The following is a 26,254-nucleotide window of genomic DNA, read 5'->3' as shown; positions in this document are numbered from 1 at the left end:
CTGCAAGGCGTTGCAATAGCAACACCTTTTCCTCACCCTTCACTGGTGCTCCCCAATGAGTTTTTAAAACAAGTGCAACAGAATGTTGGTTTTTTTTTTTGGGGGGGGGGGCGCATAAGCATCCTTTCTTAGCAGAAAGGAATAAGCACAAATTCAATAAGGAAGGCCTTTCTTGTCACATTTGACTAGCATACAGGAATTTTAAAAGGAGAGAGGGGAGGGTAAATAGAATACCTAAAGTAAGGAGTGGTAGAAGACTCTTATGACTACCTCAGCCTTTGCTCTCTGGTTGCATTGGATTTCAGATCCTATTAATACAACAAAGGTTGTGCTAGCTATAGATGAAAGTGTAGCCCAACACAGAGGTGTGTCAGGTTAGAGAAGGCTCAATTAAGCAGTCATCAGCTGCTAGGAATTTGTCAATTCCATTTTTGTGGAAAATACCTGGAAAACTATTCATGGGTGGTTCAGAATGCAAGGCTTCTATCTATGCATGCAAATACTCCTTTTCCTTCTCTGCTTTTCTTTATCCCTCTTCTGACCACCATGTTTAGCCCCAGAGAGCTACACACCGACGGTCTACTCAGGTACACTCCTTCACTTCCCGCAAAAATACTTAATTTCAAGAGCTGGTGTCCACACACGCGTGCACACACACACACCACAGCATGATGGGGGCTATTTCCACATGGCGTTATCCCAATGGTTCAAAGGAAATTGAAATTCCTCCCAATCTGGTGCCATCTACAAAATTGATGATCATGTCTTCTAGCCCTTCATCTAAGTCATTAATAAAGATGTTGAACAGACCCGGGTCCAGGACAGAACCCTGCGGCACTCCACTCATCATTTCTTTTCAGGATGAAGAGGAAGCATTGGTGAGCACCTTTTGGGTTCGTTTGCTTAGCCAATTACAGATCCACCTAACTGTAGTTTTGCCTAGCCCACATTTGACTAGTTTGTTTGCCAGAAGGTCATAGGGGACCTTGTTGAAGGCCTTACAGAAATCCCCCATTCATCTAACCAGCTTGTAACTCTATCGAAAAAAAGAGATCAGATTAGTCTGACCATTTCCTTAATGATCTTTTCCAGAATCTTGCTTGGTATCAATATGAGTAATTGTTTGTGTTGTCTTTTTTCCCTTCTTGAAGATAGGGACCACATTTGCCCTCCTCCAATCTGCTGGGACTTCTCCCATTTTCCAAGAACTCTCAAAGATGATTGCCAGTGGTTCTGAAATGACTTCTGCTAGTTCCTTCAATACTCTTGGCTGTAGTTGATCTGGCCCTGGAGACTTGAATTTGTTTAGAGTGCTCAGATATTCTTGGACGACTTGTTTCCCTATTTGAGGTTGGATTTCCCCATATCCTTTGTCCACTCCATGTTGCTGAGGTTGAGAACGGTCTTCCTTTTGTGAGAAGACTGAGGCAAAGAAGGCATTTAAGTAGTTCTGCCTTTTTCCTGTCCCCTGTCAGCATTACCCCGTCTTCTCCTTGCAGAAGCCTTATCGCTTCCTTGTTCTTCCTTTTTCTACCGACATAAACAACATTTCTACCGATGTAAGCAACATCAGTCATTCCCTAGTAACATTTAATTGAAATTTATAAAGATAGTCAAGACAGAAAAACAACAATGGATTTACTAAAATAAGTTGTGTTAAAGTGCAAGGAAGATTAAAATCTCAGCACGGACTGGCAGTGGAACTTCCTAGAAAGGAGTAACCATGTTTAACATGACTAATATGGTATATTTTATTTATCAATTTTTCACAGATAGGATTGCCAGAGTAAAAACTGGAGAAGTCGTCTATACTTTTAATGGTTGTGAAGGATAGGGAATTTTGGCTGATGTTGCTTGTTATTGGTTGTGTGACATGCAGCTCCTGCTGAAATGCCTTCCTCTGCACAATATTAAACATACAGGAGCCACACCCAGTTTCCAATCTTCTCACAGAACCCAAGCCCAAAATTCAGCAATCCCATTTCCCATTAGTCAAATGTTTGCTCTACCCTATTGCTTATGACTTTTTTTCCTTGTGACTTTTAATATACCGGCACTCTCACACTTTTTCTTTAATCAAGGTCATCAAATATTTATGGCCTGACAGATCTTGGTAGTTATTACTTACAAATAATGTTACCTGATATTATTTCTTTTCCCAATGATTAAGGTTTAATTACATTATATTACATTACATTTATAATGTAACAAGAGAATGTCAATCTTTTTATAGCACAACTGCAACCTTTTAGTTACTTTTATAGTCATGGGGAGCCTTACTAAATGGAGGAGGAGAATAGGACATGGTTTAAGTATTGATCTGTGCTCTGCCTGAACATGCTGTTTTGTGCGCTGCTGTGAATACAGAAGTTTGATAAAGGAAGAATGTGCTATATACCACATGTGTCTAGCATTCAATTTTTTAAAGGTAATAATTTAGTTACTTTTGAAAAACTAAAACCACTTTTTTAAATCCAATATTTGGATTTTGAGAACATCCTGAAAGGTAGACCCTACAGAAACCTATTAGGTTTGGCATGTTTGCACATTAGCAACGTATTGCTTTCCAATCTGTAAATAGCATTTTTTGGTCTGGAATATAATGCATTTGACATACATTTCGAACCATGCAATACATCTTCCACCTAGTTTATAGTGGCTTGTATAAATGTTGACTTATGTTGGCTTGTTGGCACCCTATCACTATCAGTCTGTATAAAAACAGCTTCCTGACCTGGTCCAGAAAATTCGACTGTGATAAATTTTAGGTTTAGTTATTGTGCCTCTGAGGAAATGTCTTAAAGTACATAGATCATCATTCTCAGAAACGTGATATCAGAATACATCGGTTAGTATGTTCAGCCTTTTGATAGTACTTTTCTTCCTTGAGTATGGCTTTGTTCCACATTGTAAGATGACTTTCCTATCAAGATATTTATTTCACTGGGGTGGGGTGGGGTGGAGAGAGAGAGAGAGAAAGAGATAGATAGATACCCTCATTTATCTTGAATTCATGGCTCTTTTATGGCTCTTATTGAAAACACTAAATTGTGTTTTGTCATTGTTTGCTAATGATGTATCATGTAAGATCTTGTATCAGGTGGAATGTTGTCCATTAAGAGAACTCCTTTCATTTTCTCTAAGGAGTTCCCTGACCATTCCTTGAAAAAAAAATCTTCAGAGGGCTTGTGATTGCAAATGGTAAGCTCTGAAACAGAATGGGAATTATTCAGAGTATGTCTTTATGCTGTACTTTGGTTCCTATTACGTTGTTTTATTTTCCAAAATAATTTCTCCAAACTCTTTTACTTTGCCCACTATTTTCAGTAGTCCCATGAACTACTCCAACTACTCCATTACTTAAAACAATATCCAAATGAGGGTCTTGTACCATATAAGCAATGAATATGAACTGAGACTGTGTAGTTTATCAGTAAGCTGAAACATTTGATGACAATGAAGGATACTTGCTGTGTCATGAAAAATGATAGTGTCCTGGCATACTTTGTCAAATTCCCCTGAAATAATTTTAAAATCCTGTTGCACAATATCTTTATTAGGCATTAAATAGTTTGTACACTTAAACAGTCCAATAAGCAGGGGATATGGAGAAAAAACACAAAAATCGAGAAATTTTACTCAGTAAAAGTAAAAATTATAAAATATCACATTATTTATTACCATTTCCCCGAAAACAAGACATCCTCTGAAAATAAGACCTAGTAGACGTTTTGCTGAATTGCTAAATATAAAGCCTCCCCAAAAGTAAGACCTAGCAAAGTTTTTGTTTGGAAGCATGCTCGCCAAACAGAACACCAGAGCATGCAGGAGTGGTAAATGTACATACCATAGAGTGTTGTGCATGAAAATAATGGCAGTAACAAGAAATTCTTGATAGGATTCACAGTTTGTCTGGTTATGCTGGTTTGTGATGACAACTACTGTACAGTATATAATTTTCATTTTTTTGTTCAACAATAAATGTGAATTCTTCTTCATAGAAAAATAAGACATCCCCTGAATATATGACCTAGTGCATCTTTGGAAGCAAAAATTAATATAAGACACTGTCTTATTTTCGGGGGAAACATGGTATATCATATCATATTATAAAATATCAGTAAAAATTATATAGCGACCCCATACAGCCCCCTTGACGGGGACAGGGGTCCCATGAACTGAGGAGGAAAAAAAATAACGTGGATGGATTATTACTGGACATGCTGGCGATCATTTGGACACTTGTTGGCAATAATCAGGAACCTCCTTATTCCATGATGACTTTGCATGAAATGGCTGAAATAGATGAAGGCTGGCTGGAAGTTGTTCAATCATTAATTAAAGTTATTCCATTAGAAGATCCCCTGGGTCTAGCTGTTATAACATTACTACTTGATGAGTGTCCATTGCCAATAAAAGATGCATTCCAGAAGTTGACTGAAATATTAAATATAAGGAGAGCCGTTGCGCACCAGGATGTGTGCCATTCTGCCAAACATTTGAACACCACCGCCATCCTGGGCTGTTTGGCAGAGAAGCTTGCAGGTCCTGCAAGTGTAGGTTTACTCAGTCAAGGAATCTTGGAATACTTGCTGCAGAGCTTGGAGTTCCAGTCCCACCCAACAGTAATGCTTTTTGTACTAACAGCCCTGGAAAAGTTTGCACAAACAAGTGAAAATAAAGTGACTGTTTCCCAGACTTGCATCAGCGATCAACTTGTCTTGTTAGAGAAAGAGATGGATAATCTGGACTACTTAACGCACCAAGTTGGTTTCTGCACTCAGTGGAGTTTAGGTAATCTGTTTTGAAATAAGGCAGGCAGTTTACGTTCAAGGAGGTTGGCTTGACCCACATTAATGCCATGCTGAATAGTAACAACATCAGTGAATACCTTCAGATCTCATTGCATGGGTTGAATGTCTGATGCGATGCCTCCTCTTTTGAAAGCGTCTGGTGTACCTTCTGTGTGGATTTTGGAGTCTGATATTATGAAGTCACCATCATCACTTCTGGAGTGATTTAGATCAGATGGGCTACCAAAGACGGCAATTATGCCTTCCTGACAGCAGAAGAGAAAATAATTTTACCCAGACACAGACGCTTGGCCTTGTTGAAGCATGTGAGCATCAAAGAAAACTGCTGCACCCTTTGCTGTGATGAAATCGCCAACACTGAATTCAGGCTATGTGGATATAGTGACCAGTGCATGGAGTGTGCCTTGCAGCTGGAGACCTTCCATTTGTGTCGGCAAGAGAACAACAGCAACAGGGACCCCTTCCCGTATTAGATAGTGTGTACATTTAATCAAGGTTTCATATTTTATATATTTATAGCAGAAATGAACAGATAACAAATATACTAGAATCCATGTTGCAAAAGGCATTTGACCTTTGCTCTTCCTAAGCCAACAGTTAAACGATCCTGCTCTTATGCAATGACTCACAAACAAAGGAATTTCAATGTCTTTTGTCTAGCTGGGGTAAGGGACATTTACATATCTATGCTGGGAAAGCTAACAGGTTAGCAAAGGGAAGCCAAGGAAAATATTTTATAATATTGCACTTACAGTAGAGTCTCACTTATCCAACATAAACGAGCCGGCAGAACGTTGGATAAGCGAATATGTTGGATAATAAGGAGGTATTAAGGAAAAGCCTATTAAACATCAAATTAGGTTATGATTTTACAAATTAAGCACCAAAACATCATGTTATACAACAAATTTGACAGAAAAAGTAGTTCAATATGCAGTAATGCTATGTAGTAATGACTGTATTTACGAATTTAGCACCAAAGTATCATGATGTATTGAAGACATTGACTACAAAAATGCGTTGGATAATCCAGAACGTTGTATAAGTGAGACTCTACTGTATTTATCAAATCTCAAATGTGTCCTCCCTTCTCCCCAACTAACCCTGAGTCACCTTTCACCACCCCAATGTGCCCTCATGTGTGTGTATGTTTAATGTTTAATGTTTTATGTCTTACTAAAAACCTTTGGAGAAGCAAGCCACCTTAATGATCTTTCATTTAGCACTCTTGACCCAGGAACTCCCTCCAGCCGTATTCCTGGGCTTCATCTTAAAAAGCAAAGGATCCAATCACTCTTAATCTCTGGGCTAATCCATCTCTACTAGCCCTATAACTTCCAGCTGTGCAGAGGACAACAGGATCCATGGACTGAGCTGCATGTCCTTTGTTTCAGCTACCTGGACATGATAATCCACTCATCACCTCACATTACCAGCCATTTCACCAGGAGTTCATGTCCCATTGTCAACCAATAACATTTCCCTTTTTCAAGAAACTTGCTACTTAATCCTATCAGGAGGGACAATATTTCTGCCTTGGACTCTCAACTCATTCAATGCCAGAGGCATTGCTCCCATTCACTGGGAACTCAGATAATCTCTCTCTCTCAGTCACATAGTCGTTTCTGACTCTTTGTGACCTCATGGACCAGTCCACACCAGAGCTCCCTGTCGGCTGTTGCCGCCCCCAGTTCCTTCAAGGTCAGGCCAGTCACTTCAAGGATACCGTCCATCCATCTCGCTCTTGGTCAGCCTCTCTTCCTTTTTCCTTCCATTTTCCCCAGCATCATGATCTTTTCCCAGCTTTCCTGTCTCCTCATGTGGGCAAAATACTTCAACTTTGCCTCTAATATCCTTCCCTCCAGTGAGCAACCGGGCATTATTTCCTGGAGGGTGGACTGGTTGGATCTTCTTGTGGTCCAAGGCACTCTCAGGGTTTTCCTCCAGCACCAGAGTTCAAAAGCAGATGCTTTTGAACTCTGATCTTCCTTCACTCAGCCTTCCTTATGGTCCAGCTCTCGCAACCATAGGTTACTATGGGGAATACTCAAACACAAATGACCTCCTATATATACAATTGAAAATAAACCAGTTCAGTAAACAATATGTCTGGCAAATTAGTATACTGTTTAAATTCACAGTAATATCAAACACCATCAAATGGATTGTCCAATATACATTGAAATGCAGTCGGCGTTAAATTCACAGTAATAACAAGCAGCCTCAAATGGATTGTCCAATATACATTGAAATGCAATCGGCGTTGTGTATTCTAATGCCGAGAAGAGTAAGTCCGCCACGACCGGTTTCGGCCCTGCATCAGGCCTTCCTCTGGTGGTCTGAAAATAGTTACGTACACTAACATAAGTAACAAAATATATCCATAAAACATCATCCATTGCCTAATACTAACATGGTTCCAAACTTAACACTTGTTCTCTTTAGAGATACATGTCATTTACATTGTGAAATGTATATCAAAGACACCAATAGTTACATACACAAAATATAAGTAACTACCTATCCATTGAATAACAACATAAAAAACACTGCAATATACTTACACAGTTCCAAATTTAACACTTGTTCTCCTTTGTCAGGACCCTGGCGGCTGGGCACCAATAACCTTACACAGAGGCCAGTCTCTATCTAATACCTTTATTAAAGAAATATATAAAATCAATAAAAACAAGTGAAGAACATAGTTCAGAAGCAGACCTTTCAAATGAGGTCAAATATAGTCCAAAATGTATTGTCCAATAAATGATATTAGAGTTCAAAGTTTTAATCCACTTGACCGAAACACACACTTTGCCAAGCAATAGTGTGGGGAAATAACAGAGTCTTAGAGTCCAATGAGGCTTGACAACAAGGCTGGAAATAAACTTGATTCTTGGCTAGATTCGTGACTGGAGACAAGGCAAAACATGAAGCATGAAACAGAGTCCGTGGTAAAACCGTGAGACAGGGCAAGGCTTGAAGCTTGATCCGGGAAGCAAGGAACTGGGATTACGAAGTCCACACACGATCTCTCTCCTCAAGCTGATCAATTGACTCCACAAAGGATCCCTCGCGCCAAACACCTATATTGGGTCTCGTTTTCCCGCAAACAGAACTCTTTCCCTAGAGAACGAGAAGCGAAACCCAACTCTGTCCAGATGCATGACTCCTTAGAATTTCCCAAGGGAAGCAGACCTAATCAGCCATTTGTTTGGCAGCGATTCTTAGACTTCTCCGATTAGCTTCCCTGACTCCCCTGCCTTTAGAATAAAATTCCTTTCTGGGAAACGGAGGGGAGTACTGCCCAAGGGCTGGTTTACTGAATTCTTGAGGGCAAACATCAACATCCTGCAGGTGAAGAGACTCCAGTTCTTGTTGAACCGGCGAAAACCCCATGTTTTCATCTTCATCTGGCACAATAGTACTAGGAACAGGACTACAAGGCCCATGAGTCATCACATCCTTAGAGATACATGTTTTTTACAGTGGAATCTAGGTCAAAGGAACAAGGAGTGGCCATAAGCATTAAAGAGTTACATACATCCAAAAAATTGTTTTTAAACAAATAGTATATTTCTAAAATAGTATATACTCACGGGATACTCTGCTGTGTGTTGGGTTCTAATTGCGAGTATGAAAAGCATCAAGGGGTTGCCTCAATTTAAAGGGGAAGATGTTAAAGAAACAGAGAGGTTTATTTAAAGATATAGAAGAAATTATAGAAGAAAGATGGTGCTATGAGTACCCTTATTGTATTGGGTGTATTCAATTAGGGATTTATAGTATGATAAGGTTCTATATATAACAACTGTATGAATTTTGTTCATTTAAGCCCTGTGGATGTTCTGTCCGTAATCTGAAAATCCAATATGTTTCCCTTTGCAGATTACGGACAGAACATCCACAGGGCTTAAATGAACAAAATTCATACAGTTGTTATATATAGAACCTTATCATACTATAAATCCCTAATTGAATACACCCAATACAATAAGGGAACTCATAGCACCATCTGGTGGTAATTTCTTCTATATCTTTAAATAAACCTCTCTGTTTCTTTAACATCTTCCCCTTTAAATTGAGGCAACCCCTTGATGCTTTTCATACTCGCAATTAGAACCCAACACACAGCAGAGTATCCCGTGAGTATATACTGTTTTAGAAATATACTATTTGTTTAAAAACAATTTTTTGGATGTATGTAACTCTTTAATGCTTATGGCCACTCCTTGTTCCTTTGACCTAGATTCCACTGTAAAAAACATGTATCTCTAAGGAGAACAAGTGTTAAATTTGGAACTGTGTAAGTATATTGCAATGTTTTTTATGTTGTTATTCAATGGATAGGTAGTTACTTATATTTTGTGTATGTAACTATTGGTGTCTTTGATATACATTTCACAATGTAAATGACATGTATCTCTAAAGAGAACAAGTGTTAAGTTTGGAACCATGTTAGTATTAGGCAATGGATGATGTTTTATGGATATATTTTGTTACTTATGTTAGTGTACGTAACTATTTTCAGACCACCAGAGGAAGGCCTGATGCAGGGCCGAAACCGGTCGTGGCGGACTTACTCTTCTCGGCATTAGAATACACAACGCCGATTGCATTTCAATGTATATTGGACAATCCATTTGAGGCTGCTTGTTATTACTGTGAATTTAACGCCGACTGCATTTCAATGTATATTGGACAATCCATTTGATGGTGTTTGATATTACTGTGAATTTAAACAGTATACTAATTTGCCAGACATATTGTTTACTGAACTGGTTTATTTTCAATTGTATATATAGGAGGTCATTTGTGTTTGAGTTGACTCAGGAACCCATTTAGAGTTTACTATGGGGAATACCATTGCTTTGACTATGCGGACCTTTGTTACCAGTGTGATGTCTCTGCTCTTCACTATTTTGTCAAGGTTGGCCATTGCTCTCCTCCCAAGAAGTAAACGTCTTCTGATTTCCTGGCTGCAGTCTGCATCTGCAGTGATCTTCGTGCCTAGAAATATAAAGTCTATCACTGCCTTCACACTTTCTCCCTCTATTTGTCAGTTATCAATAGGTATAGTTGCCATGATCTTTGTTTTCTTGATGTTTAACTGCAACCCAGCTTTTGCACTTTCTTCTTTCACCTTGGTGATAAGGCTCCTCAGCTCTTCCTCACTTTCGGCCTCAGATAATCATTCCAACAATAAAGACTCCTGAGAATGGATGAACCCACTGTTTGTCCCTTGCTGGGACCACATAATCAATTCATAGAACAATGCCTTCTTTTTCTGCCTGCCCCACTTCAGCCATTGGATAGAGGGAAATCTACAGTGGAAGCAGGGGATGCTCTCTGATTGACTGGTGGACACTACAGTCCTGCCTCTGCAGGGAATCCCTCCCTGTCCAGACATCAGCAGAGCCCAGCCAATCATGGCGAAGCCAGCTTCAGTTGGGGCAGGCATAGGGAATTCAACAGATTTCTGTCTATAAAATGTCAACTTTTTGCTATGTATGGTATCTCAGCTTACTTTGGCGGATTACTGCAGGCTACATCACTTTCAGCTGATTACAAAATATTTTGGTGGCTTCTTCTTCAACTTAGTAAGATTTATTTGGGAACATTGGAGTAACTTCTTCATCTCACCAGGCACATGGATCCACAAGCAGCCCGGGTCTCACTATCTGCGGCTGCTCTAAACTACTCTATTTCAATGTTATGATTAAGATGTACAATTTACCTTCACTCGGAAAATGGATAATACTGACTGTTGCTTTCATCAAGTTACACCTAGGTTTTCTGGGACCAAGCAGATTTCCAAACCAACATTTCTAAATATATAAAACAGGCTGTAACACAGATCTGGCTCTTGCCCTGAGCATAACCAAACAAAACCAAACCAGGAGGTGGCAAACTGGGTGGCACAATAGTACCACATCATCAATCTGTTCTGAAATTAATGGCTGTCCGCACATTGTGCAATTTGTTCTCCTTTAAGGATCAGTATCTTCACAAAATAAGGACCCTAGGAAAAACTGGTTCTCTACTAGTGTGGTCGCTTCATACATCATCTGAGTACAGATGATACATGACAGTGAGCTTCTAAACTTAGACCTCTTTAGCATTGTTTTTGTCTAGTTCAGCACTCCCCCACCTCCTCCAACCCTATTTCAACTTTTTGGCATCTTATGTATGCTGTCTCAAAGTGTGGGCCTTTTTGGTGCAGAGTGCTTTTAGAACAATAGGACTAGTTTTTCCCCTGAACTCTTTTTTGTACTGATTTTGACCAGCCAGGAGTGATTTTGTCCTTTCCAACATAACTGTTGAAACTGAGTAAAGGCTGATTCTTTCAGATAATTCTAAAATTGTACTAGCATCTCGATTTGGGTTTTGATAAATTCTGATTATCATTCAATCCTATGACTTTTCTGAAGAATTAAATCCTCTTTTTGATACATTTCATAGAGCTGCTTCTATAGAATTCAAAGCATTAATCTATGTCTAAAGTGCTCTTCCTTTTAAAAAATCAATAAATTTGCAATATTGAGGTGTTCATATAAGCCCTCAAAAATGACAACACTCTCCAGGATTTTGCACTATTAGAAATTGGTGCTCTCATAAACTATACTCCACTTGGAGATACAGAGCATATCAAACATAGAATCATAGAATCATAGAATCATAGAATAGTAGAGTTGGAAGAGACCACATGGGCCATCTAGTCCAACCCCCTGCTAAGAAGCAGGAAATCGCATTCAAAGCACCCCCGACAGATGGCCATCCAGCCTCTGCTTAAAAGCCTCCAAGGAAGGAGCCTCCACCACAGCCCCGGGGAGAGAGTTCCACTGTCGAACAGCTCTCACAGTGAGGAAGTTCTTCCTGATGTTCAGGTGGAATCTCCTTTCCTGTATTTTGAAGCCATTGTTCCGTGTCCTAGTCTGCAGGGCAGCAGAAAACAAGCTTGCTCCCTCTTCCCTATGACTTCCCTTCACATATTTGTACATGGCTATCATGTCTCCTCTCAGCCTTCTCTTCTGCAGGCGAAACATGCCCAGCTCTTTAAGCCGCTCCTCATAGGGCTTGTTCTCCAGACCCTTAATCATTTTAGTCGCCCTCCTCTGGACGCTTTCCAGCTTGTCAACATCTCCCTTCAACTGTGGTGCCCAAAATTGGACACAGTATTCTAGGTGTGGTCTGACCAAGGCAGAATAGAGGGGGAGCATAACTTCCCTGGATCTAGACGCTATTCCCCTATTGATGCAGGCCAGAATCCCATTGGCTTTTTTAGCAGCCGCATCACATTGTTGGCTCATGTTTAACTTGTTGTCCACGAGGACTCCAAGGTCTTTTTCGCACACACTGCTGTCAAGCCAGGCGTCCCCCATTCTGTATCTTTGATTTCCATTTTTTCTGCCGAAGTGAAGTATCTTGCATTTGTCCCTGTTGAACTTCATTTTGTTAGTTTTGGCCCATCTCTCTAGTCTGTCAAGATCGTTTTGAATTCTGCTCCTGTCTTCTGGAGTGTTAGCTATCCCTCCCAGTTTGGTGTCGTCTGCAAACTTGATGATCGTGCCTTCTAACCCTTCGTCTAAGTCGTTAATAAAGATGTTGAACAGAACCGGGCCCAGGACGGAGCCCTGCGGCACTCCACTTGTCACTTCTTTCCATGATGAAGACGACGCATTGGTGAGCACCCTTTGGGTTCATTCGCTTAGCCAATTACAGATCCACCTAACCGTAGTTTTGTCTAGCCCACATTTTACTAGTTTGTTTGCCAGAAGGTCGTGGGGGACTTTGTCGAAGGCCTTACTGAAATCCAGGTACACTACATCCACAGCATTCCCTGTATCGACCCAACTCGTAACTCTATCGAAAAATGGATTATTGAAGAGAGTGCCTGCTTCCTCACTTAGAATTCGACTTCTGAGTTTTAAAGACTTACAGGGCACAGTGGTTTAGAAAATACAAGAACGTTATCTTTCCCCAACAACAAAAAAAAATCCTTCCAAGTACAAGAAGACAGCAATGTATTCCACAAGACAGCATTTAAAGTCCTACCCGATCACTATGCATTGCAAAAGCAAGGAATAAGAAGGAATAGCTGACCAGAAGTTGGCACTTGAATTACAGACTGAGTCACATTATCATCTGATGAACTGGATTTCCATCTACACTATATGACAAATCAGTATCTCCAACCAAACCCGGTCCAACCGCCAGACGAGGGAAACATTTGCCTGTGGCGCAATCATCTGGTGGGTGCCATTGAGGCCCCGGGAGAATGGCGCAACCCCCGCCTCCTTCTCCTCCGTTCCAGGTCTTCCCACAGGGGGCAGGGCTGCTCTGGGGCAGGGCCAGGCCACGTGGTGGGAAGGCCCAGCCAGGCCACAGCGGGAAGGCCTGGCCCTGCCTCCCACGCCGCACGGCCCCGCCCGCCGCACGGCCCCTCCCCCACACACCGTGGGGGGGGGGGGGGGCGGGGGGCGCCAAAAAGTACCTTTGCCTACTAAGGAAAATTACCTCAGGACGGCTCTGCCTCCAACATATACATTTGCATAGAAAATGTTATACAAATCAATATAATTCTACTACATTACATATACAAATTACTAGATTCCATCAGATAACATAAAAAGCACTGGTCTGTAATTATAATTTTTAAAATTCTTATTAATTCAAAACAGTTCCACCCAGTAATCATTTTTAAAAGCCCTTTTTTATCAGAGCTTGGGAAAGTTATTTCTTCAGATTACAACTCCCAGAATCCTGTAGTCCTGTGTTTTTCAAAATTGGCTGACCCTGGAACATTGGCTTCTATTCCGTGATAAATTTCCTGGAAAGAAAGAAACAGCTGTAGTTTATGGTCACGAAGGTTATGCCAGGCCCTGGCACACTTGGGGCTAGTCCTCCACACGAAACAGTTTGGATGCTCTGTCCTAGCTGGCATGGTTACTAAAAATGCTTACTGGATTTCTAGTTGTACTACAGAAATATTTCTCTCTCTTTCAGTTTCAAGATCTCATAACACACGCAGTCTTTCTCTCTCTCTTTATTCCTTTGACTGCTAGACCATACCCCCATTCTTTTTCTACCCTACAATGCTCTCTTCTCCCTTTGCATCCCAGAGCATTCTTTCCAGACAGGGCCTGAAATGTATGCTCTGTCGGACTTTTATCAAACGATGCCTCTGGTAAAAGGGGATTAATTCGGGATAAAGCAGGTAAACCCTGCTTTGTCACAATTTGATACTCCATTAGATCCGGTCCTTCTGAAAGGCCCAGGTTGAATGAGGTATGGGTCCTGTGGGGACTGACTACTGGGTAGTCTCGCAACTACCCAGGGTTCAGTCCCCACAGCCCATCTGTCAAGACCCAGGCTGCAGAGCACCAATAACCATGCGCAGAGGCCAGAATCTATCTAATATCTTTATTAAAGGAATATATAAAGTCAATAAAAACAAGTGAAGAATATAGTTCAGAAGTAGACCTTTCAGGAAAGGTCAAATATAGTCCAGGAAAACAATGTCCAATATGTGATATTAGAGTCCAAAGTTATAATCCAATAACCGAAACACACACTTTGCCAAGCAAAGTGTGGGGAAAAGACAGGGTCCTTTAGTCCAATGGAGCTTGACAACAAGGTTGGAAGCAAACTAGATTCTTGGCAAACAAGGCTTGATACGTGGCAACAAGAGGCAAGAAGCAAGAACGAGGTCCGTGGCAAGATCCGGGGACAAGGCAGGCTTGGAACTAGAACAAGGTCCGTGGCAAGGTCCGGGAAACAGGGAACTGGAGTAGCGTAGTCCACACACGATCTCACTCCCGAAGCTGACGAATTGACTCCACAAGGATTTCCTTGCGGGTAAACACCTATATAGAATCTTGTTTTCCCGCCAAGGAACACTTTCCCTGGGGAACAAGAAACGAAACCCATACTGTGTCCAGATGCATGACTCCTTAAGATTTCCCAAGGGAAACAGGCTTAATCAACTAATTGTCTGGCAGCAATCCTGGCGCTTCTGCGATTTGCCTCCCTAGCGCCTCTATCTCGATTATAATTATCCCGGCGAGAAAATGGGGGAGATTTCTGCTCAAGGCTTGTTTGGCTGACTTCTTGTGGGCAAACATCTTGCAGGTGCAAGGGCTCCAATTCTGGCTGAAACGGTGGGAAACCCAAGTTTTCCTCTTCATCTGCCACAATAGTACTAGGAACGGGACTACATGGCCCATGAGTCATCACACCATCTCAGTTCTTCAGACCCCATGAGCCCGGAGAACCGAGAAGGGCACCCCTCTCCCCAACCTCCCCCAAAAGCCCTTTAAAATAAGAAAAAATGTACTGGGCTGCCAGTATTGGAGGCCTTCTAGCACATAGAAATAATGTGCCAGGAGGCTGGGGGGGGGGGGGGGCATGGAGACAGCCACCCAGGAAAGCCTGGGTTTTGAAAGGAGGTGTGGCGACAGAAATGCACGCCAAAACGGGAATTTTAAACCCGCTTTGGTGTGCATTTCTGTGAAGTTTGGAAGTGCCCTCACTCTTACTCTCTACTTCTCAGTTACCTGTTCTCCAGAGATCTCTCTACATTCTGCCTGAACTTTACAGGAGACTGGCTGAATCTGAAGAAAAGACCCTGTCCAACATCTGTTTACTAATGCCAAAGCTTCACTAAGATACCAAACTCCATTAATTACTCTAATCTCCTTTTAATCTCATCTAAATCAGTGGTCAGCATTACATCTTCTGGCAATGAACTTCACAAGTTATGCACTATATAAGAAAGGATTTCTTTTATCTATTCCAAATGCCTACCAATCAATTTCATTAGCAGATTCTCGAGTTCTGTTTTCATTAATTTAACTTTTAGACAGGTTTTAGTCTTCATAAAATCTTCAATTTTATCTCCCATAAAGTCTCCACACACACAGACATGCAGATTTACTTATTTACTCAAGACATACAGAAATTCTTCTGACCTTTTTATCTTTTTGGCTGTTCAGTTTTGTAGCTTTTCAATTTAATTTCTCTTTTTAAGATGAATAACCAGATCTGCACATGTCATAACACAGATTTATTTATGGCATTATGACACCTACTATTTTATTTTCTATTCCTTTCTTTACAATGTCTCCTATTAAATTTGCTTTTTACACCAGTGTTTGTGCCCTTTCCTAAGGAGTCAGAGGCCCCAAAGGCAGGCAGGCAGGCAGACCATGAATGACTAGCAAACTGCAATATATTTGGGGGAGGAGGGGGGGCAAAGCAATTATCCTTTGAATTCAGAAAGACAATATGAGATAATATAACTAAGGCATACTCCCATAGCCACCATTACTACTGGTGGGTCTTTACAGTTGACCCCAGGTAAGCCACAAACAGAAAAGCAGCCAAAATTAGGACTTACATTTAAGAAGAAATATCAGCAAGAAAAACTTTTACTAGGGTCCATTTCAATACTACACAATTGTGTGTTGTATGCCTTCACATTGTTTACGACTTATGGCAACCTATTATGGAGTTTTCATGGCAAGATTTGTTCTGAAGGAGTTTGCCTTTGTCTCCCACTAAGGCTGAGAAAAGTGTAACTTGACCAAAATCATCCAGTGGGTTTCTATGTCCAAGCAGGGATTTAATCCTGGTCTTCCAGAGACCAAGTTCAAAACTCAAACCACTATACCATACTGCCGCTCTGTGTTACATAACCACAGCACTATGATTCAATTCAACATCCACTGAAACCCTGGTACTTATAGTTTGGTGAGGGTACCATGGAAGCTTTGAGGCTGAGAATGCTAAATCTTCCTTCTTAAAATGCAAATTCTATATTTCTATAGAATGCAGCCATGGCAATATAAGTGGAATCGTAGCATTATTACTGTGTAGTATTAAAAGGCCCCAAGTATGATCATTCCCTTTCCAATTAATATACAGTAGACTCTCAATTAACTGGCACCCCTGGAGATTGATAGATACCAGACAAATGTAATTTCTGGCTGCTTAAGAGTTACTATTAACAACAGACCAAACTAATACTATGCCCCATACTATAACATAACATAAACTCTGTATTGACTTAATGTTAATATTGAAACACAGTAATTAAATGGAAATAAAGACAAACAACACAATGTAACACAGTTTTACAGTATTATTAAAAGGGGGTGGTTTTCTTTAAAAACAAAGTATTATTAACCGAGAGTCTACTGTATAACTAGCATATAAGCCAGTAAAATCAGCATTGGGACTCATTGGAGCACCCTTCAACAGCCTGATACTTTCCATATTGCTGAACATTTTCCACTTTCCCATCCAGCATGCATTATTCTCAAGAATACTGAAATAAGACTGAAACTGACATAGTACTGAAAATGACATAATAGTGAAAGTATTACACAAAGAAAGTAGGGACCACAAGTTACACATACTTTTCTCAGCACATACTTTTCTATATACTTTGTGAAATAATGCTCCCCTTTCAACACGAAATCCTTGTACTACTGCCACTGCACTACCCTGGTTGCCATGGCAATGTGCCCGCCATTCAAACTGTGGTGCTCCCCGTTAAGAAGGCCCTGAAAATACTGCTTCAGACAAAGAGATGCTAAAGCAGAACTTAAGACATGCTTACCATATGTTCCTCCATCCCATGCCCTAGGCCTATAATTTCAGGTGTAGAGCAAATGGAGTCTAGGTAGTCCAGATCTGGGTAGAATAGCACATAAGCAAGCATTTTGCATTATTAATGAGCTATCCTATAGTCTCTATTCACTAAAAGAAGGGTGTAAACATGGGATTAAATATCTTCAACACAGAAGAAACAACAACCAACTCTCCAGCCATAATCCCCATAGCCAAGTCTGATAACAGGCCCCCGCTGGTAGACAGATGCTCTGGCAGCTGCTACTCGACCCCCAGCTGAGCTACAATGGGGTCTTGGATGATTTAAACACAATGGCTTCTCAATCTTCTAAGCCACCCCCTGTGCTATGACCTAAAATACCAATCCCATTTTTAGGCCAAAGGCTCACTCAAAATGGGAGAGTGCACTGTATTCCTTAATTATGAAAAACTACAATGCCTTTATACAGAAATTAATTTGCATTGCTTGAACTGGAACAGGAACAAAATCTAGAGGGTGTCTCAGGCAAAGGCTTTAGAATTCGATCTTAGAGAAGCATTAAGGGGGCAACAGGGATAGCAATCAGCGGGGCTCTGTAAATCCCACCCCAAAGCTGTTTTAATGCAGTTTCTATGTTTAAGTTCCACATATGTGCTATGAAAAAGGTTCTGGCTTTAATAGAGGAAAGCACAATAAAACCCTCCACATTTTCAGTTAAAAATTAGAAACCAGCAAAAATAAAGGCTCTGATTCCAATTGTTCTCACAATCTGTCTCTTGCAACTAGAGTTGCCAGATTAAAAATCAAAAACAGCTCCTCTACTTTACAATATTTGTCTAGAAAAGGGGGATTCCAGCCAGTGTTGCTTGTTATATAACCAGGTAACAGATGCAGAAATTCTACATAACCATTAAAGGTGCAAGAGGTGCTTCTAGTTTTCACTTTGTCAATCCTGCCTGCATCTGGGCTTAGTGTTTCCTGACTACCATGGCTCTTGCGGGTTCCCCAAAGTGGAGGGGGATGCTGACAGTAACTGCAAAGAGAAAAGAGAAATACAGACACACCACTCTTGGCTTCAGTGTCCGGTTCTCTGGCACGGGGACAGTGATTCCCTATGGAAGCTAAGGACACAACATGAGCAAGCAGCTGTAAATTTTCTCGTGGAATAAAAGACCATGGCTTAACTTTGAGTAGGACAGGAGATGGGGCAAAACAGAACTGCATATATCACAGACAGAGAACATTGCGTTCTGAGAAGGCAGGAGTCATTCTTTTCACGTTGCCTACTCTGGCCAGGTTTAATAGAGGGTGCAGCATAACAGGACTCATGCAATGCTCCTCCCCCCCTCCCCCGCCCCCCAGTGTACCTTCTACGTGCCAGGAAAGCGAATATTTCCCAATCTGGCTCAGGGAAATAGACTTTTGCCCCACCTCCTAAAGCCTGCAATAAACATGAAGAGGGATAACTGAGATTCAAGGGGGTTGTGCAATGGGTAGGCTGGGGAATAATAATAATAATAATAATAATAATAATAATAATAATAATAATAATAATAATAATAACAACAACAACAATAATAAAACTTTATTTATACCCCGCCATCATCTCCCCAACGGGGACTCGGGGCAGCTTACATGGGGCCATGCCCAAAGCCATAAAATATGACAAAATATAAAACAACATATCATAACACAATTTAACAATACAATAAATAATAACATACATTACAATCCAAAATTCAGAAAAAGCAATAAAAACCAGGGCAGGCCACATGAACACTAAATTAAAACTTGGTGAGAAAGACATATGAATAAAACCACAGGAATATCCATCTTCTATTGATACTCCAAGTCTGGTAGCACAGAGTCTTCTACTGAACTTTTGTAAGTACAGGACATATGTCTTTTTTCACTGAAATCTCAAACAAAGCCATTTTCTTTACAACGTTATGACTGGCAATACACCATTGGTGCTGTTATTTTCTGTCAGGAGTGAATGCACTGCTAAACATCATGGAAGTTAAATTGGTGATAGATGGCAGTGTTTTTATGATCAATGATGTTCACATACTATCAGAGCTGGCACAGTAGCACCATAAATTGAGCCATTTACCATGCTTAGCACTATTGATGTTTCTAAAGCAGAGTGTCTGCACCCCATGACTCCATCACCAGTATTCAACAATGAGAGCTTGGGAAATGGTTGTGTTGCTAAGGCTCCGATTTAGGAACTGTTTAGGAACAATCAGAACTCAGAACACTTTTTTTTACACAAAATGTTGTCTGGGTGGATTCTGGAAGCTGTAGTCCAAAGAGGAATTAGCATTTCCAAATTCCAAGAGCAAGGCACTTTAGAAACTTGGTTGATGTCCTTTGAGTACACACACACAATGAAGAAAATATCTCTGGCAGCCTCTGACTGATGCATGTAATGTCTGAGATCCCTTTGCCTTCATCACATTGCCCTCTCCTTCTTGCTGCACAATACTTCCCTTCCTGTTGTGTCAGCACTAACTGATGGGAGAGATTATCCCCTGAAGAGCCTTTCATGTTAATTTCCTGCTCCACCATGCAAACTGACCCAAACCATCCCAGCTTAAGCTAGAGATTTAACAAGCAGACTGAAAGCCTCTCCCACGCCTGCTCCTTCCCAGTGCTGTGAGAATGCTGTCCAACTCCTGCCTCAGCAGGGTCCCAAGCTTTTGTCCTGCAGCACTTCACCTTGTTTGCTCTGGGCTTTGTGAAGCAAGACCAGGAGTACACTTCCCCAGGCAGGGCTGTGTGCATTAAAGACACTTTCAGAAACCCTCCCTAATTATGGATTTATCATCTCTCCACAAGGCTGCTCTCTTGCTTGCTCTCTCTTGGGAAAAGATGCTGCTTCTTAAGAAACTACCTAATTACATCTAAAACTGCCAAATTATTGCATTACCCCCAAGAGGGCGGCGATGTACATATCTCTGTAATGTACACCAGGGTGAGATAGGAGCTAGATATAGGCTTGGAAGAGATTATTACACAGGAGAAGCAAGAGGGCATTTATACTGTGTCTAGCTGGTGCAGGTTGATCCAATGACTGAACATTTTAATTGGAGAAAAGACAATGTGGTTTTTATCCTGGGCTTTGATAGAGGAGCAGGATTCGGTGCCTGTTTATGGCTGTTTGATCATTGGAAGTTCTTCTATCCCTACTCTTAGCAGGTTTCCAGATTATAATTTCAAACCAAACCCTTTCCTGTTTTAGCTCTTGTAAAATAATCTTTGGGGAGAGGCTCTGAATCAATGGTAGAGCATGAAGATGGTTCTAGGTTTGATTGTTAGTATCTGCAGCCCAAAGGAAGGAAGCAACAAGTAATAGGCAATGGGAAAGATTTCTGCATGAAACCCTGCCGGGGCACACTTCATCCATTGTTGAAAACATCAGGCAAGATGGAAAAATGTTTCAGTGCTATGAATCATAACAGCATATGAAGCTTGGCCCCAAAGAGCTGCTTGCTTTCATGATTCTTTTCTTCCCTAAGCAGACCTGTAGCACAGATTCTCAAAATGGGAATGCAGTTATCTTTCACTCCTAACAAGACTACTGGTCAGTCAGGTATGGTGTCCCACTTTAGCCAAGAGCAATTTCACATATAATTAGTAGACATTCTTTTCATATCCTTTATTCAATCCTGTACAATTCCAGTTTAGTGCTTCTCCAGTTCTGCTAACTGGATGATGCGAACATCCTTTAGATTAGCTGATCATTTGAGCCACCTGATAGGTCATCTCAAGAAATCACCACATACAGCAAATATTTTGCACATACAAAAAAGTAAGAGTAGTTGTGGCAGAAATGGCGGGGGGGGGGGGGGTTATATTTGACTGGACTGATTAATAGCCTGTACCTCAGCTTATTAGAAGGGGACAGCACAAGCTATACAAAGAATATTTGCATGGGAGCTGAAGGCTAAGTACTTTCTGAAAACAAAATCTAAATACAGGTTAGCTTCCATGCAATTCCATTTTTACATGTTCTTAGCTCGAAGCCTTGTTCAGTCATTTTGGGGCAATTCATTACTCATGGGAAGTCCCGTGGCATTGTCTGAAGGCATGTGATACTTTGATAAAGTTAAGTAGCTCTGGGTCTTGTCAATGCTTAGATGGGAGACAGCCTGGATAAACCATCTTGATGAATTCATGATGAATCTTGATGAATTTCATTCATAGTGCTGCCACAAACTGAAGGCAAATTGGTGGCAAATAACAAGGGAAAGAGGTGTTATGTGGGTGAATGCATATTTCTGCTCGGAATGGTGCAAAGAGCAAGAATCAGACAAAATGAAATAACTGATTAACAAAATATTAAATTTCTTAATAATAGGGCAATGTCATAGGGTGGAACACTGCTGCGATCCTTTGTTTTCTAACATAACATCAGTGAGAAACACTAAACTATCATATGAAAAGTTTGTTACTTCAACCAATACACTGCATAGGCACTAGTTAGCCAAGAGCCAGAGGTTCTTTAGTTTTGCCTGCTTTGTTGTCCTGGTGTGCATCCCAAAGTAAATGCAATCTTTATGAGCAAAATTAGGTGTGGACATTGTGTGGCTCTCCACATATTGGTGAACTGCCACACACACTATTTCTCACCATTCCTTTGCCAGTTAGACTGCTGGAAGCTTCAGTCCAACAACATGTGGAGGACCACAAGATTCCAACTGTTAGTTCAAATTAGAATATATTCATTTCACTCTATGGGAAAATGTTAAATCAGAATTTACGTAAATTGAACTGACTTAGTGGGTATTTTCCAGTTAGGGCTAACAGCTAGATTCAGAACTATATGTCCACTATAATTTAAGGCATTTTAGAAAGCTTAATACATTGCTTTTAGCCACTGTTATAGTTCTATAGATGAAAAAAGTAATTAGCTGCCAGCAGGGCTATAACTGGGGTGTGTATAGGGGTTCTACCCCCCCCCCCATTTTTCAGTTTGTTTTTTTTTTAAACCTGGTTTACTCATGAATTTTAACTGGTTAACCAAATCCCCATGAGCCTGATTTCTAAATTATTTTGCGTTATGGAACTATTCATGATTTGCTTAAAAAAAAAAATAAGAGTCCGTTTCCCCCCTCCCCCTCGCCAAATTTTTCTGCCTATGGCCCTGGTTACCAGTGGTTAATTATAATTATTTTATATGAACCTCAGTCTAAAGTATATGTACACAATAGACCTACATTTTATTCCTATAGCATTGCTCTGCCATTTGGAAATAAACATCCTATAAAATAACTACTAAACAATTGTCCTATTGCAGTAATGAAATGATTTTGACAAAGATGTAAACATTATTTGTATTCTTTTCTTTAAACTCATGAATATGAGGAAAATTATATATACGGTCAATAACAATAATTTTTAATTTGGACAGTAATTCATAAAAACAAGGCAACCTAACTAAAGGCACATTTTTTCTTATTGCTGTAAACAGAAACATCCACTGCAAGGAATATATAATAGAAGACACCCCTGCCTAAATAAAACAAAAGCAGAAATTGCACACAAAGGATATAAGGGGAATAATCCAGCTAATTCTGCAGTTTATTTCAACAATGCAAAGGAACAGTTTGGTGGTACAGAATATGCCTTCACACTACATCTCCTACATGTGTGGCACCTCCCATTTTTTTGAACACAATTACCTGCCATTTTCCCTTTTCTTCCAAACCAGTGTGAGAAATCAGGATTGGGTTCTAGCTTTCAGAGTTGGTGCGAGGTCATCACTTTCTGGTTTGAAAAAATAACAAGCAAATTTAAGGCATAGGTGCACTATGTTTCACTGTAAAATTGCAATGCTCATTGCCTTCCCCACTATCTCTATTGTTTTGGGCTGATACAACTTGTAGTCCAACAACATCTGGAAGGGCATAAACTCCCTGGTTCTGCTTTACGGCTGTCTGAGCCCACTGCAATCCATTCTTTCATTTGAGATTCAGAGAAGAGGGCAGAAATGCCTAGCAGAAAAGGGAGGGGTAGTCACCACAGCAGCCTTGGCAGGTGCTTTTTATGGATGACTGCAGGCATAGACATTGGTCTCTTATTCACGATGTAAGTTTTACATAGATTAATTTGTGCAAATCAGCAATGGCTGCAGGTGTTCTCATCCACCCATCCTACTCTGTAGGAGAAAGGGTCTGCCTAGCCCCATCTTTCCATAGCACTGGGGTTCTCAAATTTTTCCAGTCGCAGAACCCTTTTGGAAGCAAAAGTTTTTTGTGGCACCCCAATAAATGTGTGTGTGTGTGTGTGTGTGTATATCTATATATATAAAAGAGTGATGGCATCAGGGCAGTGGACAAAACAACAAAACTACAGGCCCCCCAACCTCGAAATTTGACAACACAACCCATCATCCACGCCTCTAGGTTGATACAACAAAAAGAAAAGAAAAATAAAGTCCTAATTAGAGGGAGAGCAATAATTGTTTTTATCCAATTGCTGCCAGTTTAGAGGGCTAATCTCTGCTCACTTCGTTGCCTAGCAACCAAGGGACAGCCAGGTTTCAGTTAGGGGACAGGCAAATTTAGGCCTCACTTAGGCTTCTTCCACAGATTATCTAATTTGCACTGGATTATATGGCAGTGTAGACTCAAGGTCCTTCCACACAGCTATATAACCCATTTATAATCTTATATTATCTGCTTTGCACTGGATTATCTTGACTCCACACTGCCATATAATCCACTTCAGTGTGCATTTTATACAACTGTGAAGAAGGGGCCTCATATAATCCAGTTCTAAGCAGATAATATAAGATGATCAATATACAGTAGACTCTCACTTATCCAACATAAACAGGCCGGCAGGATAAGTAAATATATTGGATAATAAGAAGGGATTCAGGAAAAGCTGATTAAACATCAAATTAGGTAATCGTTATACAAATTAAGCACCAAAACATCATATTATACAATAAATTTGACAGAAAAGGTAGTTCCATGCGCAGTAATGCTATGTAGTAATTACAGTAGAGTCTCACTTATCCAACACTCGCTTATCTAACATTCTGGATTATCCAACGCATATTTGTAGTCAATGTTTTCAATATATCGTGATATTTTGGTGCTAAATTCATAAATACAGTAATTACTACATAGCATTACTGCGTATTGAACTACTTTTTCTGCCAAATTTGTTGTCTAACATGATGTTTTGGTGTTTCATTTGTAAAATCATAACCTAATTTGATATTTAATAGGCTTTTCCTTAACGCCTCCTTATTATCCAACATATTCGGTAACCCAACATTTTGCCAGCCCACTTATGTTGGATAAGTGAGACTCTACTGTACTGTATTTACAAATTTACCAGTAAAATATCACAATGAATTTGAAACACTGACTACAAAAACATTGATTATGAAAAGGCAGACTGTGTTGGATAATCCAGAACATTGTATAAGCGAATGTTGGATAAGTGAGATTCTACTTTGATATGAAATAATTTCTAGGATAGAATAATGCAGAACAATATAATCTCTAAAACCAAGACAGTAATAAAGAAATAAAGAAATAATGAAAGTAAATAAAGCAAGGAAATTGGAAATTCCACAAAGGAAACAATCAGGGCCAGCTAACACCTCCCAAGAAAGGATTCTTCCAGAAAGGAAGCTGAGAAGGCAGTGAAGCACTATGTATTACCAAAGTCATTATTATTACTATCATTACTATCCTTACTATTATTATTATTATTATTATTATTGTGTTGCGATCAACCGTGAAAATGAATACAACCTGGCTCCAAGTATTCAAAAACACTAAAATCAGAATATATAAAAATTAATGTGGTATAATAAAACAGAACAATACAATCTCTAAAATCAGAACACTAAATAAAGAACAACACTCTGAAAATAGGGGAATTCCACACAGAAAACAATCAGGGCCAGCTAACACCTCCCAACAAATGATTCCCATCATCAAAGTCTGGCCAATCCTCTGTTTTCTCAGGGCCACGGACAGTAGAAGCATATAAAATATCGAAACAACACCACTCTGAAAACAAGGTAATTCCAGACAGGAAACAATCAGGGCCAGCTAACACATCCCAACAAAAAAATCACTCAGGGAGGAAACAGCTAGGCTTTAAATCTGCAAGGCCATTACATCCTAATCATTTTTCCTAATTGCAGCATTCATACTTGCCTCCAACAGACAAAAAAAAAACAAAACAATCAGAAATATTGTATATTCACAACCTTTAGGAAATAATATCCCCTGATGGCACAGCATGTTAAAGCGCTGAGCTGCTGAACTTCTGGACCGAAAGGCCGCAGGTTTGAATTGGGGGAACTGACAGAGCCCCCACTGTTAGCCCCAGCTTCTGCCAACCCAGAAGTTCAAAAGCATGTAAATGTGAGTGCATCAATAGGTACTGCTCCGGTGGGAAGGTAACGCCGCTCCATGCAGTCATCCCACATCCCACATTCTTCGCCACAGCAACGCGTGGCCGGGCACAGCTAGTATATATATATATAGGTAATGGAATCATGGCCTAGGACTAAACAACAAAACTACAAGTCCCAGAACCACCAAACTTGGCAGCACAATCCAATGACCTTACCCCTAGGTTCTGACAACAAAAAGAAAAGAAAAATAAAGTCCTAATTAGAGGGAGAGGAATAATTGTTTTTATCCAATTGCTGCCAGTTAGAAGGCTAAGCTCTGTCCACTTGGTCTGCTGCCAGTTAGAAGGCTAAGCTCCGTCCACTTGGTCTCCTAGCAACCCACTCAGCCCAGGGCCTCTTCAATCAGGCTTCTTCCACACTGCCTATAAAATACAAATT

General features: G+C 40.4%; 1 protein-coding gene, 1 long non-coding RNA gene and 1 pseudogene across 4 annotated transcripts in view; 2 read left to right on the top strand and 1 right to left on the bottom strand.

Annotated features, from left to right (window-relative positions):
- Nucleotides 1-26,254, bottom strand: part of adgrl1 (adhesion G protein-coupled receptor L1) — a 242,388-nt gene that overhangs the window by 134,658 nt on the left and 81,476 nt on the right. The window lies entirely within an intron of this gene.
- On the top strand, nt 547-5,287 carry LOC100554668 (RING finger and SPRY domain-containing protein 1-like; annotated as a pseudogene).
- Nucleotides 8,556-9,573, top strand: LOC134296230 (uncharacterized). Its single transcript, XR_010002847.1, has 2 exons — nt 8,556-9,117; nt 9,343-9,573. It is a non-coding gene; the product is annotated as an uncharacterized LOC134296230 (long non-coding RNA).

The sequence above is a fragment of the Anolis carolinensis genome, chromosome 2, assembly GCF_035594765.1.
Source record: "Anolis carolinensis isolate JA03-04 chromosome 2, rAnoCar3.1.pri, whole genome shotgun sequence".
In the NCBI taxonomy this organism is placed as follows: domain Eukaryota; kingdom Metazoa; phylum Chordata; class Lepidosauria; order Squamata; family Dactyloidae; genus Anolis; species Anolis carolinensis.
This window is presented reverse-complemented; position numbering and strand designations above follow the sequence as displayed.